The sequence below is a fragment of the Ovis aries genome, chromosome 1 (assembly GCF_016772045.2).
Source record: "Ovis aries strain OAR_USU_Benz2616 breed Rambouillet chromosome 1, ARS-UI_Ramb_v3.0, whole genome shotgun sequence".
Taxonomy (NCBI): Eukaryota; Metazoa; Chordata; class Mammalia; order Artiodactyla; family Bovidae; genus Ovis; species Ovis aries.
Genome location: NC_056054.1, coordinates 167,859,978 through 167,874,722, shown reverse-complemented (window position 1 = coordinate 167,874,722; position 14,745 = coordinate 167,859,978).

The following is a 14,745-nucleotide window of genomic DNA, read 5'->3' as shown; positions in this document are numbered from 1 at the left end:
AGGCTTTCTTATCTCTCCTTGCCAATCTTTGGAACTCTGTATTTAAATGGGCATAACTTTCCTTTTCTCCCCTGCTTTTCACTTCTCTTCTTTTCACAGCTATTTGTAAGGCCTCCTCAGACAGCCATTTTGCTCTTTGCAGTTCTTTTCTTGGGGATGGTCTTGCTCCCTATCTGCTGTACAATGTCACGAACCTCCATCTATAGTTCATCAGGTACTCTGTCTATCAGACCTAGTCCGTTAAATCTATTTTTCACTTACACTGTATAATCATAAGGAATTTTATTTATGTCATACCTGAATGGTCTAGTGGTTTTCCCTACTTTCTTCAATTTGTCTGAATTTGGCAATAAGGAGTTCATGATCTGAGCCACAGTCAGCTCCCAGTCTTGTTTTTGCTGACTGTATAAAGCTTCTCCATCTTTGGCTGCAAAGAATATAATCAATCTGATTTCACTGTTGACCAACTGGTGATGTCCATGTGTAGAGTCTTCTACTGTGTTGTTGGAAGAGGGTGTTTGCGACGGCCAGTGAGTTCTCTTGGCAAAACTCTATTAGCCTTTGCCCTGCTTCATTCTGTACTACAAGGCCAAATTTGTCTGTTATGCCAAGTGTTTTTTGACTTCCTACTTTTGCATTCCAGTTCCCTATAATGAAAAAGACATCATTTTGGGTGTTAGTTCTAAAAGGTCTTATAGGTCTTCATAGAACCTTTCAACTTCAGCTTCTTCAGCATTACTGGTCGGGGCATAGACTTTGATTATGTGATAAAAGGGCTTTTTCATATATGCAAAAGTCTGGTGTATCTCAACAAGAGTAGGCTAAAAAGACTGACTGTAAAGCCCACATCAGTCTATATTTCAGGTTATAGTAAAGCATTTTAGGAAAGGGATAAAAAGTCAAGGAATCTAAAACTAAAAACTAAAAGTTATATGAGATGAGTATGTATCAATTGCATTTACCCATGCTATTCTCATTGAGCATTTGCTGGGATCTTCATGACTGAGGTTTAATGCAATTATTTTGTAAATAGAGTTTGGCTAATGTTATTATTGCTTTCATGAAAGCCTGGTATCAGCAGTATGGTTTATCATTCCCTACCAGAGAATGTCAGAAGAATTGTGTAAATTAAACCACAGAATGTCGACTCTGTATACTAGTTGTTGAAGTATTTATCAGCAGTCTAATTAGAGTCCTGTTTATGAGACTGAAAGAGCTTGAGGCCAATTTCTCACATAGCTCCTGTTGGTGGGTATAGTTTCCAGAAAAGCTTGGTTACATCTGGTGTGTAACTTGTAGCACAGCATTGATATTTTATTCATTTTATAGCTAGAAGCAGTTTTGCAGGCAATATCTTTCTGAAACAGTGGATTCGGTACAATAGCAATGTATTCTGATATGGTTGTTCTGTTCTATCAAATGGAAAACTTTAAAAAGAAAACCTGTGTGATTTGAATATCCCTATAAACTGTGTTTAATGCATCTCTTAATGAAAGGAGAAGAGTTGGTCACAGAATAAAAGCACTCAATACATCTCTCTTTCTAATCTGATGCAAAGTAAAACTCATGTGATGTCAGGAGAATGAAAGTCATCATCACAGGGCCATTTCAGGAACCAAGGAACCCAGAACAACATTTTGACACATGGGGTGGGGGGTGGGGAGGTAATGCTTTCTCCACTCTGCTTATTAATAGTTTGTTAGTCAGGCGACCTGCCAACAACAAACCTATTGTTTTAACCAGTATAACTGTTAATTTGAGGATGAATGTATTTTCTTTATCTTTCAGTCCATCTATTCTTTTATTTAAGTGGAATTTAAAACAAGAGGACTAAGATATTACATTCCTCACAATAAAGATGACTAGTCTTTATTGTCCATAGGGTGAGATACAATTGTAGTTGATGACCAATTTCATTCATTTATTTAGAAAGACAAATGGCTCTCCCTAGATTTTCAAATTCTTAAAGGCACAATGCTTTTTATCCAGTTAATTACTGTATGAAAAGTACAACAAAAATTTATAACAGTATCTTACCCAGAACTATCAATATTGTGATTCCCAAATGACCCTTCCCATTACATCTTCTGCAGAGTTCACAGTAATTTACATGAAGGATGAAAGAAGATTTGAGAAGACTGAAGCAATCTTCTAAATGTTGCCTAATTGGTACTTGTGGTAAACACTGATAATCCTACACATTGGTGATGTGGAAGGCCAATAAAGTATTTTCTAGTTGAATCTTTCAATCTTTTACATCTCACACACACACACACACACACACACACACAAAGCAATTTGGAGCTAAAGAGAAACCACAAATACTGGGGTAGAGGTAGGAGCACAAAATAAGGACAATGGCCATTGAGAAAATGCTGTGTTGTTCTGTGAATTTTCACCTTACTCTGAATACCAAACTGCCCCCATCAGGCTAATAGAGGTCATCATCAAATGGGGGGAAAAAAAATAGAGTTATAGATGTTTTTGTTTTTGATGTATGACAGTGAGGATGTGTCATAAGTCTCAGTAAGACACTTTATTACAAAGATTCAGTCCACAGTGGAACTTGGGTTTGGGAAGAAACTTTGTTCTCCCTCCATCTTTCTTCTGTGACCTTCGCCTACCATTTTTAACCTGGTGAATTCTGGTTAAAACAAGTATCAAAATAATGTACAGACTAAGAGGAGTACATGAAAAAAGAGAAGGGAGCATCAAAGCCAATCTCTGTCTCCTCTGGGGGGATATTGGAGGATTTTTTCCTTCAGTTTGCCTGCTGCTCCATCTTCTGTTCCTCTATTCCTTTACTGCGGGTTACTATTAGCAAATACATCTATAGGGAAAAAGACAATGCCTTTTCTCTTAATTTAGCATCTTCCTTGTGAAAGATGTTACACAAGGCCTTGTGGAAGGTTGAGGGAGAATAACAACCCAGTCTTTGTCCTCCAGACTTCTCAGATTAAGTCTTAAATGTCAAACCAAGAGGAAAGGGTGAATATAAGTAGAGTCTAGAAAATGGAGACCAGGTAAAGAAGAGGTGGATTCCCACCTGAGAGATGCAAGAAAGTTAAATTTAAAAAAAAATTTCAGTAGAGCTTTGGAGGATAGGAATTTAAGTAGTCAGGAGAGTAATAAACCATTCAGTACAGAGAGAAAGCATATAAAGTTTTTTTCAATAAATATTTATCCAATTAAACAATCAATTACTATGTATATTCAATTCAGTTCAGTTCAGTCACTCAGTCATGTCCAACTCTTTGCGACCCCATGAATCGCAGCACGCCAGGCCTCCCTGTCCATCACCAACTCCCGGAATTCACTATGTATATAATGGAATGTAAATTTGTGCAGCCACTGTGGAAAACAGCAAGGGAGTTCCTTAAAAAATTTTAAATGTAATTACCGTATGATCCAGCGATTCCACTTCTGGGCATTTATCAAAATGAAAACAAAAACACTAACTCAAAAAGATATACATACCTCCATGTTCACTGAAACATTATTTACAATAGCCAAGATATGGAAATATCCTAAGTATTTATCAATGAATATAATGTTATATCTCAATTATACCTCAATAAATATAAATCTTTAAATATTAAAACTACTTAATCAGTTAACCATTCATATAAGGCAATGTTAGAACAAATTCAGAGGAAGACATCTTTTGAAGTGATGAAGAGAAGACTGTTAGTGGTATTTAAGGGGAAATGTTGGAAGACAAGGTTAAAAAGAGAGGCAATGACCCACTTTGGTAGATTGTTGTCCATCTCCCCTATCATGCCTAGGAGAGATATAAAGTATTTGAGGAAGGTAGTGATCTACAAAGAAATGCTTCAAAACATACCTATGGTAGCACTGCTAAGAATGGATTAGAATGTGAAGTGACTAGTGGCAGATATACCAGTTAATCAATTACTATAGTCCTGGGAAGTTGCAATAAAATAAAAATAACCAATAATTCTTTAGTGTGCTAGAATTTATAAAGTTCTCTTGCACATGCTGTCATTTGAATACAGGCCAATACAGAGCAGAAAGCTAGGACTAAATATAAAGCATAGATATAAGATATTGTGAGCTTCTTTGGCGAATCAGTAGTAAAAAAATTCACCTGCCAATGCAGGAGATGCAGGGGATGTGGGTTTGATCCCGAGGTCAAGATCTCCTGGAGGGGGAAACGGCAACCCACTCCAGTGTTCTTGCCTGGATAATCCCATGAACAGAGGAGCCTAGCAGCCTACAGTTCATGGGGTTACAAAAAGTCAGACATGACTGAGCGACTTAGCGTGTACTCATTCACGCATGAGTTATTGTAGAGGCTGAATTAAAGGGTCTGACTACTGCTTGAATATGGACAAAGGGAAAACTGTCAAAGAACTTCAGTTTAAGTTGAAAACTATTCACCATCATCACCAGGAACAAAAGATTTAGGACACACTAAGTCTTAGGTCCTATGTTCAATATTTGTATTAGACAATCTCATTTAATCCTCACAACTACATGTGGTCACTTCATTTCACAGATGAAGAAACTGAGGTTTAGGGAATATTAAGAAGTTTGTGTAAGATCACATAGCTGACAAGCGGCAGACCTAAGATTTGCCTGAATCCAAAGCTGTCAACCACTTTAGCTTGTAGTACCTTCCATAATACCAGTCAGTGACAGGCACAGAAGCAAACTCTTTGTTTATATATGAATTTCCTGTGTAAGATATGCAGATCTTATAAAAAATTTAATTTGGCTTTTTTTTAGGTTATTATTTGATTCAAGGATGAACAGTACATCCTTTTAAAAATGAGCCAGGAGCTTGTCGGAATTGATTATAATGGCAACAGATCCCGTTTAGAGAAACTGGCAATCTCTTGTCACACTAGATTTTGATTAAAAGGGTTTACAAATAATGGGACGCTTTTCTGCCAAGATGCTGTAGCATTATAATAGAGTCACCTTCACTTTTGGGCATTGGTTACATCAAAAATCCTCAAGCATCAAGGAAAGAAAACCATTTTCCTTTAATCACCTATTCACATATAATAACATTCATATCCTCAAAGTTATTATATGCAGTCACAAAATCATTTCCAGCATGCCTGCCTTTTCGCACTCCTGTATAAACTATCATCCGTTCCTTCTGGAACCTAACAAATCTTTCCAGCCAGTGAGGCCACTTAGAAGGTTATTGCTACAGTCCACTAAACGGTCCTTGATGGCACGAAGCAATTAATGACTTGCCCAGAAATGCCTGGTGATAGCATCAAGAAAAAGAATGAAACTTTCTATTGCTACATCTTTTACAGTATATTTTTATAGAAGTGTACACGTATACACTTCAGATGGATTCTCTATGATTTTATTCTCTGTTGTATTTAAACGAGAGGCCACTAAGTCAAGATTTCTTTTTTTCTATGTCTGTAATTTAATCACATAATTATGTTCTCTAGAGTAAGGTTGTATTTGAAATGACCTAGGCAAAGAAGGGCTTAACAATGGAGAGTCATACCATTATGAACAGTTACAGTTCCTAGTTAAAATGACAAACACAGTCATGTATATTAAAGAAATTATGAGTATCTTTTTTCACAGGGTAAATATTATCATGTTTCTCATCTTGTCTTTCCTTTGTATGGTGTGTTACTTATTTTACACATAAATCTGTCCTCGAATAAGAGAGGAAGTAAACAACAGTATGTGTTAAAACTCTTTCTTTGCAGAGACAGAAATCACTAGCAGGGGAAAAAGCCTATTTAGAGTATTGTCTTTTTGGTAAAGCAGGAAATGAATCTGCTACAAAGGACTGGAAGCACTCTGATAGAATTGAAGGTAATTAAAAATCTAATGGTAGAATCTAACCATTTGAATTGCAATTTTAATTGGTCAAGTCAGATTGAAACCAGAATACCTGACAACCTTAAAACTGGACTATAAGAGATTTCACTGCGTGCATATGAAATATTTACTAACTCTGGATTGAAATAAACAGCACATGGATGAAATGAAATAGTCTCCCAATACATATGACTTTTCATTCATATAAAAAGATAGTTTTGAGGATTTGCCTCTTACAATATATAATGATAACAACTGACATAAAATTAAAAGCTTTTAAGTACAAAGAAAAGATGATTAGATGTTTGCTGTTTATAAGATCTTATTATTCTAGCATATATAGTTTATTATATAAAGTCTGAAGATGGGAGTTTCAAAATACCAAATTATATTTATTGCTGGCTTAACCTAAGTCTTCATAGTTAGTCTTTTAGTTTTTTTTTCTTCATAGTTAGGCTTAACAGTTACCCTCTCTCCAAGGACAGACAACTTAAGGTGGCAATGCATATGTTTCTACATGTAATTATACCACTTTTGTTAATGCAGTAAAGTAGTTTGACACATGAAGTAGAAGAAACGCTGATTGCATTTCCAACAGGAAATTAATAAAGCACAACAATAAGGGATCAAATGGAATTTTAGAGAAATTACAGTTTGCCAAAGTGAATGTCAGTCTCCCAACTTCTTGTTCAATATTCTTTCTGGCATATCACCAATTGTTACTGCTTTGTATGTTACCTAAGACCCTGGGTGCAACTTACTTTGTTATCAACCTCCAGATGTTCAGTGTTTTTGAGGATATTATGCACTGCAGCTGCATCTTTCAGACTCCATCTTGTTCCAGATGACCAAGGAGAGGTTCTTCAGCCTCACTGGCCAAATAAAATCTAGATCTCTGGACAAGACTGTGAACTAAAATATACTGAGAGAACAATTAAAGTGCCAACAATAAAAGACAGATGGTTTAAATCAACTTTTATTTTGTATTTCAATAGCTTTCTTTTAAAATGAAATTGCTTTCTAATTCAGGATTTTTTTCTTGGTTGTAATACATTTACATGTACAACAACCCCCTATACTTACACGCATTTTTAAGAACGTTAGTTTCCTAAGAATCTAGTAACTCAGGAAATGAATGCTTCATTCACAGTAAAAGGTTCAACCACCACATGGCATGATCACATTACCTGAAAGGAAATCATTATCCCAAAAAGGAAAAATAAGGAGGAAAAGAGTTCTAACAGAAAGAAGAAAACCTAGGTCTCTGTCCTATAGGTTTATTGAAATTATAAACAAGCAAATGTTCATGAAAGACAGTGTATTTATGTATTTTCCCATAGAAACAATGTTGAAATTGGGAGCTGTGTTCTTGTCAAGAGACTGGCATAAAAGTAAGGCTAGCTTAGGCCAATGATGTCGTAAAAGCAAGCATAAGATTCTTCCATATATTTAATGCTAAAATTATGTTCAAAGCCCAATAAAATGAGCATTCCTATATGCATTGAATATACAAGAAGGCACTCTACATTATAAAGGCTACATGCCACACATAAATAAAATTGTGCTATAAATTAAAACTACTTAAAATTAATATGCTAGCTATAATAAAGATTAAACATTTAATTAACAATATTTTTGCTTGCCTTCTTAGAAATTTTATGATTTGAATGGCTTGGGTCTCCTAAATTGCTGTTTAGGAAAGTTTGAAATGACCCCTTTTCCTCAATAGATTCCCTGTCTTGACCCACATGTTCCAGGCTGTAAGATTCTGAAACTGCTCAGCAGACTACAAGCATAAAAGAAATAAGCTGAAAATGCACATGGTTAAGAACCCACATGTAGTGACTCCCCTGAAGGCCAACCATCTAAAATTAAAAATCAAACCATGGTCAGAGTTAGACATAAGCTGGGCTGGTATAAAATTCCATGGCGGGGGAGGGGGAGTGAAAGAAGAGTCCCCAGAGGGGAATCTTCTAATACTAGTAATACCTTTGGTCAGGAACAATGCAGCTCATGATTCTAGTTAACCGCAGGACAGCACCTGGTAGCAACTGATAGGAGCAGAGGCAAAGAAAAGTGCTATGCAAGCTGTCACAAAAATGGAGAACAAGTCAGGAATTAGAATCCAGTCATGAAAGGTGACAAGTAACAGGAAAGAGTGTGCCCTGATGGACACACAGATGTCCAAGGAGTTCCCAAAGATTCAGCAGCAATGAATCTGAAAAGCAGCAAGTCAAACTTAAGGCCCTGTCATCACAGCCCTGAGGGAAAAAGGCCCCTCATCACTGCCAGGTTTCTTGGCTCTAAAGTGGATCTGTAGTAACCTGCTGTTCAGCAGCCTGGAGCTGGCAAGAAGCCACACTTCCCCCAACGCTCAGATGTCATTCAGGGCGCAAGAATCCAGTCCTTGTTTTCAGAGTGTTATCTTGGTGGTTGATAAACTTTCTTTCCAACAAATAACCTTCGTAATATACAACACATTTACAGTAGTGTCTAGAGCTTTAAGTTTTTGAAAAAGAGGAAAATCTTGTGAATTTGGCCTTTCTACTTTATTTCACACTTGTTAAAGAGTTTGTTCTCACTCATCTCATCCTACTAAGAGCACGAAGGTTGTTAAAGAAAATACAAGTAGGAAGCTGGGGGATGTGTTTGGAAAGGGGGAGCAGGAGTTGTATTCTTCTACCCTGAGGCTATGCTTTTTGCCGAGGTATATACGATTTGATTATATATGTAAGGTCTTGAGGCTTCTCATTTCAGTTTTTGGAATCTCATTTACTATCTCATTTTATTTACAACACTCTAACATGGATACAGAAAGAATTATTATAATCCATGTTTTACAGATTAGAAAACTAACCTGGAGACCTGGAGAAGAAGTAAGTGGTAAATTCAAATAGGTCTTTAAAAACAGATTTTGAACAGACAGGTTGAGGCAGCAATCTATTGCTGCTGTAGTCCTTTCACACAGTTCAGTTCAGTCACACAGTAGATCTTCAAAAATAATTGCTGAATGAATGAGTGAATAGATGATTTCTTTCCACTAAAGTACTATTTTCAGGGTACAAACAGAATAATAAATAAAAGTGAAATCACAATAGGCTGAGGAATGAGGTTAAAAGTAATAGCTAAAATTAATGGCATGCTTACTATCTGTCAGTCATTTGAAAAGCACCTTATATTCATTTATTCCCTTCCTTGTGAAGGTAAACAGTATCATTTTTCACACTGTACACACGAGGAAAACACAAATATGTTTCAGAACTGGGATTCAAACCCACAGCCCATGGTCTTAACTTCCCATTACCCTATTGGAAACAAAATTAAGTCAGAAATCACAATAATAGCCAACAAAGATGCAAAAGGAAGGGGAAATCAGGTTAAGTGGAGGGTCTAATATCTTCCAAGTGGCAGGCCTTTCCCTGGTGGCTCAGATATTAAAGAGTCTACCTACAAGGCAGGAGACCAGGGTTCAATCCATGGGTGGGGAAGAGTCCCCTAGATAAGGAAATGGCAACCCACTCCAGTATTCTTGCCTGGAGAATTCCATGGAAGGAGGAGCCTGATGGCCTACAGACCGTGGAGTCCCAAAGAGTTGAACACGACTGAGCGACTTTCATTTCAGATTATCCCTAGTCCTCAAATTAACCCAAAAAGTTGGTATAAGAATCTTCACTTTCCTAGATAATGAATCTGAAGTTCAAAGAAGCTAAATGACTTCCTCAAGGTCATACAGCTAACAAGTTACAACTGATTCAAATCAGGTCTGCCTATTTTCTTCTACTATAGACTATTTCTAGAGACCAAATCAACACAATCTAGAAAATAAAAACTTTCCAAATTCTGGAGCATTCTCTGTCCTTAAGGAATATGGTACAGAGGAATTCAGGGATGTGGATGTTTTTGACCAAAGAACCATCCTTCTCAATCTGGAATGTTCATCCCCTTTCACTAAGCATATAAAATACTAAGCATAGATAATAAGCAAGGAGAAATGATGGAGAAGGTACACATCTGCCCAGCCAGTTCTGAATCAGCCCTGGTAATCATAAGTGATGGATAATTGTAAACATTTGAGTCAAAATGCTATACCTAATAGACGACTTCTTAATAGAGGTGTTAAGAGCTCCACACAGTAGGTATTATAGCTCCTTCTTTCTGTTTGGGGCTATACAGATGATGCCATATATCCACGGTCACCTCTTTTCAGCTTTCTGGAATTGCCTTCAAGCTTATTTCCAAGCAGTGGTTCTCAGACTTTAGAAAGCAGCAAAATCAACTAGACAGCTTGCTAAATAGAAAATACAGGGTTCTACCTCTGGAGTTTTTGACTGAATAGATCTGAACTGGGTTCTGAGAAATTCCATTTCTGACAAGTGAGGGTCAGGGGATCATAAATCCAGGACTAGCATTCTGGGGCTATTTTAAATTTCCAGTTTATTTCTCTTTATTCCAGACCAATGTTGGCCATGATGTGATATCAGCTCTCAGGAATGAGCAACTTGTTTTACAAGGAAGGTGCTCAATCTCTTGACTTCAAGTAAGGCCTCCAGGAAGCTCTAAGTACTGATTTTCAGAGCTTCTGCATTTCATAGTCAATTCTACATTTTCCTTGAGAACAGAAAGCACAGATAAAGATGATATCTAAGATAAAAGTTAAAAACAATAATGCCTGTGTCTTTGCAATTTATGCATAGGTCCTCAAAATTCAATTTTGTCCTACATGGTTTAGATTCCTTGAGCTAGCCCTGCATAATCAATATAATCTAGAAAGCTTCACCTAATCAATATTGTAGAACTTGCTCATTTTTCTGCCAATATCAGATAGAAATAAGGTTTTGCTCATGTTTTGCAAATGAGTTTTTTAAAAAATTATTTTCATAGCTTCACTGTAAGCCTTAGACTTTTATGGCTGTCAGAGCTCAGCTAGGAAAAGCTATAACTGACTGTTTCATTTGACAGTTCCTTTGGAACAATTATTTAATGTGAGCATTATTTAAATGTGAGAGGGGAATGAATATATCTTGGTGTGGTTTTAAAATTTAGCCTCAACATCTTATCTTCCATCTACATTTAAAACAGTACATTATTCTTTGCTTCTCGGCTTCCATTTAGAGTTAGCACAGAATTCAGATATTGGGGCAAGTCATTTAAACTGAAGAGCAAAAGATACACATTTTTCTTTCTTCTGATGGGATTAAGAGAATAATCTTTTTTTTTTTTGACACCCAAATTTCTTTTATGCACATGGGGATGGGGGAGTGGGGGGCGCAGAACATGGGTGTTGGTAGTTGGAAGGAATGGTAAGAGAAGAGTCTCTCACCGCACAGCTTGTTTGTTCCTTGGCACTGCTTCCTGAGTGATCACATCTGCAGCTCAGGTGAGCTGGAGAAGGGCTCCATGCACAGGGCTTCAAATGCTCCATCGGCTCAGAAGGCTAGTCCCACAGAGGTTGGCCTGAGAGCCACACTCACAGGTGTCCAGAAGCTGGCTCAGCTCGCCTGGCAGTGGCTTGAAGGTGCCCTTCAAGATGCGCTGCAGCTTCTATATGACGTCTAACTCCTTGGAGTCTGTAAAGATGGCAGTCTTGTAACGCCATACAACAAAGAATGTGTCTCTCAAGTCGGTTGCCTGCCCCCCTTGATGCACAGGGCAGCTGTACCCTCTTCCCAGCAGCTCTCCTGAGCAGACCCCAGCATGCCTGGTGCCCAGTGCCTTGGCCTCGCCCCGCCCCGTGCCCCTGGGTCTCCAAAATTCTCTGAATCCCATTCCAAGAAAAATGATGATTTTTGGCTGAGGCTAGATGTGATCCCTTTGAACTCTGCAGTTACCAATGTAGAAAAAAATATGTAGTATTCAAGGCATTATTTCAAACCCTCTGGGTATATATGAAGATACTGTCACTGATTGACATTTTGAGAAAATATCTCTGTTTTTAAAAATTTAACTCAAAGAGTTCATGAATTAATGTGGGAAAGCTGCTACAGCCTTTTCCCTGAAAGATGCAGGAATTCAGACCTTACGGCTATTTTTATAATGGAGTCCTTGCCACCCTATTCAAAGGATATTGAGTAGGGCATGAAGGGAATATAAACAAAGATGCACACAGTATAGGACAGAAAGGGTAACTAACAGAAAGACCTAACAGAAGGAGAAGAGATTAAGAAGAGGTGGCAAGAATACACAGAGCAACTATGCAAAAAAGAACTTAATAACCTGGATAACCAGGATGGTGTAATCACTCCCCTAGAGCCAGACATCCTGTAGTTTGAAGTCAAGTGAGCGGTTGGGAAGCATTACTAGTAACAAAGCTACTAAAAGGTGAAGAAATTCCACCAGAGCTATTTCTAATCTAAAAGATGATGCTGTTAAAGTGCTACATCCATTATGCCAGCAAATTTGGAGATTCAGCAGTGTCCACAGGACTGGAAAATGTCAGTTTTCATTCAAATCCCAAAGAAAGGCAACACCAAAGAATCTTCAGACTACTGTACAATTGCACTCCACAGGCTAGCAAGGTAATGCTCAAAATCCTTCAAGCTAGGCTGCAGCAGTCTATGAACCAAGAAATTCCAGATGTGCAAGCTAGATATAGAAAAGGCAGAGGAACCAGAGATCAAATTGCCAACATCCCTTGGATCATACATAGAAAAGGCAAGGGAATTAAAAAAAAAAAAAAAAACTACTTCTACTTCACTGACTACGCTAAAGCCTTTGACTGCGTGGGTCAAAACAAACTGGAAAGTTCTTCAAGAGATGAGGATACCAGATAACCTTACCTGTCTCCTGAGAAATCTGTATGCAGGTCAAGAGGCAACAGTTAGATTCAGACATGGAACAACTGACTGATTCAAAATTGGGAAAGGAGTACATCAAGGCTGTATATCATCACCCTGCTTCTTTGTGCAGAGTACAACATGTTAAATGCTGGCTAGATGAAGCTCAAGCTGGAATCAAGAGTGCCAGGAGAAACATCCACAACTGCAGATATGCTGATGATACCACTCTCCTCTCAAAAAGTGAAGAGGAGCTAAAGGGCATCTTGATGAGGGTGAGAGAGGAGAGTGAAAAATCCGGCCTAAAATTCAACTTTCCAAAAACTAAGGTCATGGTATCCAGTCCCATCATTTTATGTCAATGATGGGGAAAAAGTGGAAACAGTGACAGATTTTATTTTCTTGAGCTCCAAAATCACTGCGAATGGTGACTGCAGCCACAAAATTAAAAGATGTTTGCTCTTTGGAAGAAAAGCTATGACAAACCTAGACAGTGTATTAAAAAGCAGAGACATTACTTTGCCAACAAGTGCCTGTACAGTCAAAGTTCTGGTTTTTCCAGTAGTCATGTATGGATGTGAGCATTGGACCATAAAGAAGGCTGAACACCAAAGAATTGATGCTTTCAAATTGTGGTGCTGGAGAAGACTCTTGAGAGTGCCTTGGACTGTAAGGAGATCAAATCAGTCAATCTTAAAGGAAATCAACTCTGAATATTCACTGGAAGGATTGATGCTGAAGCTGAAGTTCCAGTGCTTTGGTCACTTGATGGGAAGAGCTGACTTGTTGGAAAAGACTCTGATGCTGGGAGAGACTGAACTCAAAAGGAGAAGATGGAGACAGAGGATAAGACGGTTGGATAGTATCACTGACTCAATGGACATGAGCTTGAGCAAACTCTGAGAGATAGTGAAGGACAGGGAAGCCTAGCATGCTGCAGTCCGGGAGGTCCCAAAGAGTGGCCCACAACTTGGTGAGTGAACAACAACAACAAAGCAATTTTCAGGGTTCTGATGAGGTGACAGGGTAAGGCAAAAATGCACAGAAAATGGTTGGTTGTTCATTACAGAATACGAGTAGTGTTCAGCTAAAGGGGATGTTTCATAAGCCATTCCTCTCAAGAATTGACAGGCTGTGGCATTATACCTATTCTGGAAATTGCCTTTATGTACAAATAGCATTCATTACATGCAGTTTTTTCTCAGTCCTAAAGGGCAAAGGGGAAACAGATTATTCGTAATAATAATAATAATGTTGGTAGGTATATTCTTCCCCCAGAGCGAGAGGGAAAATGCCTGGATATTGTTTTCAGACATTTTAGCCACCAGCTCCAGAGAACGTGAACAAACATAATTTTCATTGTTGACAAGATGGTGCTTTATAGCATTTCCTAGAGCACGAACTCTGTTTCATTGTGAGCCTGGCTGTGTGACCATAATGAATACTAGTGATATGGGAAAAACAAATGCACAAATGAAAAACAAGTCAGACAGCTCATTTATTGTTGTCGATAGAATCCTGAGTTCCCCAAATTTGCTTAGTGTCTTCTGCTGTATAATCTTAAGTACTTTTCAGACCATTTGCATGTTGAGTAAAATGTTAGAATTGTTTTAGAATAAATAGAGTAGTTGCATTTCTATTGTCTCTCAGAAAGGTTTGGATTTTTGTTTTCTTCCTATATGTTCATTAGATTACATACAAAGAATTTTTTTCAGTAGATGAAATAAAGCCAAGAATTGATACAGTTATCTCAATAATATAGACAAAACACTTTCTTCAGCTTCCAAATTACCAGACCACTGAAACTACCTTCTGGTAGTTTAAATTGTCTGGATACTTTCTGAAAAAAAAAGAAAAAAGAAAACATGTTAGGGAGTAGTATAGGAAGGCTAATATCAAAACCAATTACTTTCCTGAACTGACCATAGTTAACCCATCAATTTCCTTCCTGTCTTTTTTCTGTGTGAGCTCGTATTATATATGTTGCTATTGTTCAGTCACTAAGTTGTGTCCCCATGGCTACAGCACATAAGGCTTCCCTGTCTTTCACTATCTCCCAGAGTTTGCCCAGATTCATGTCCATTGAATTGGAAATGTTTTCTTACCATCTCATCCTCTGCTGCCTTCTTCTCCTTTTGCCTTCAATCTT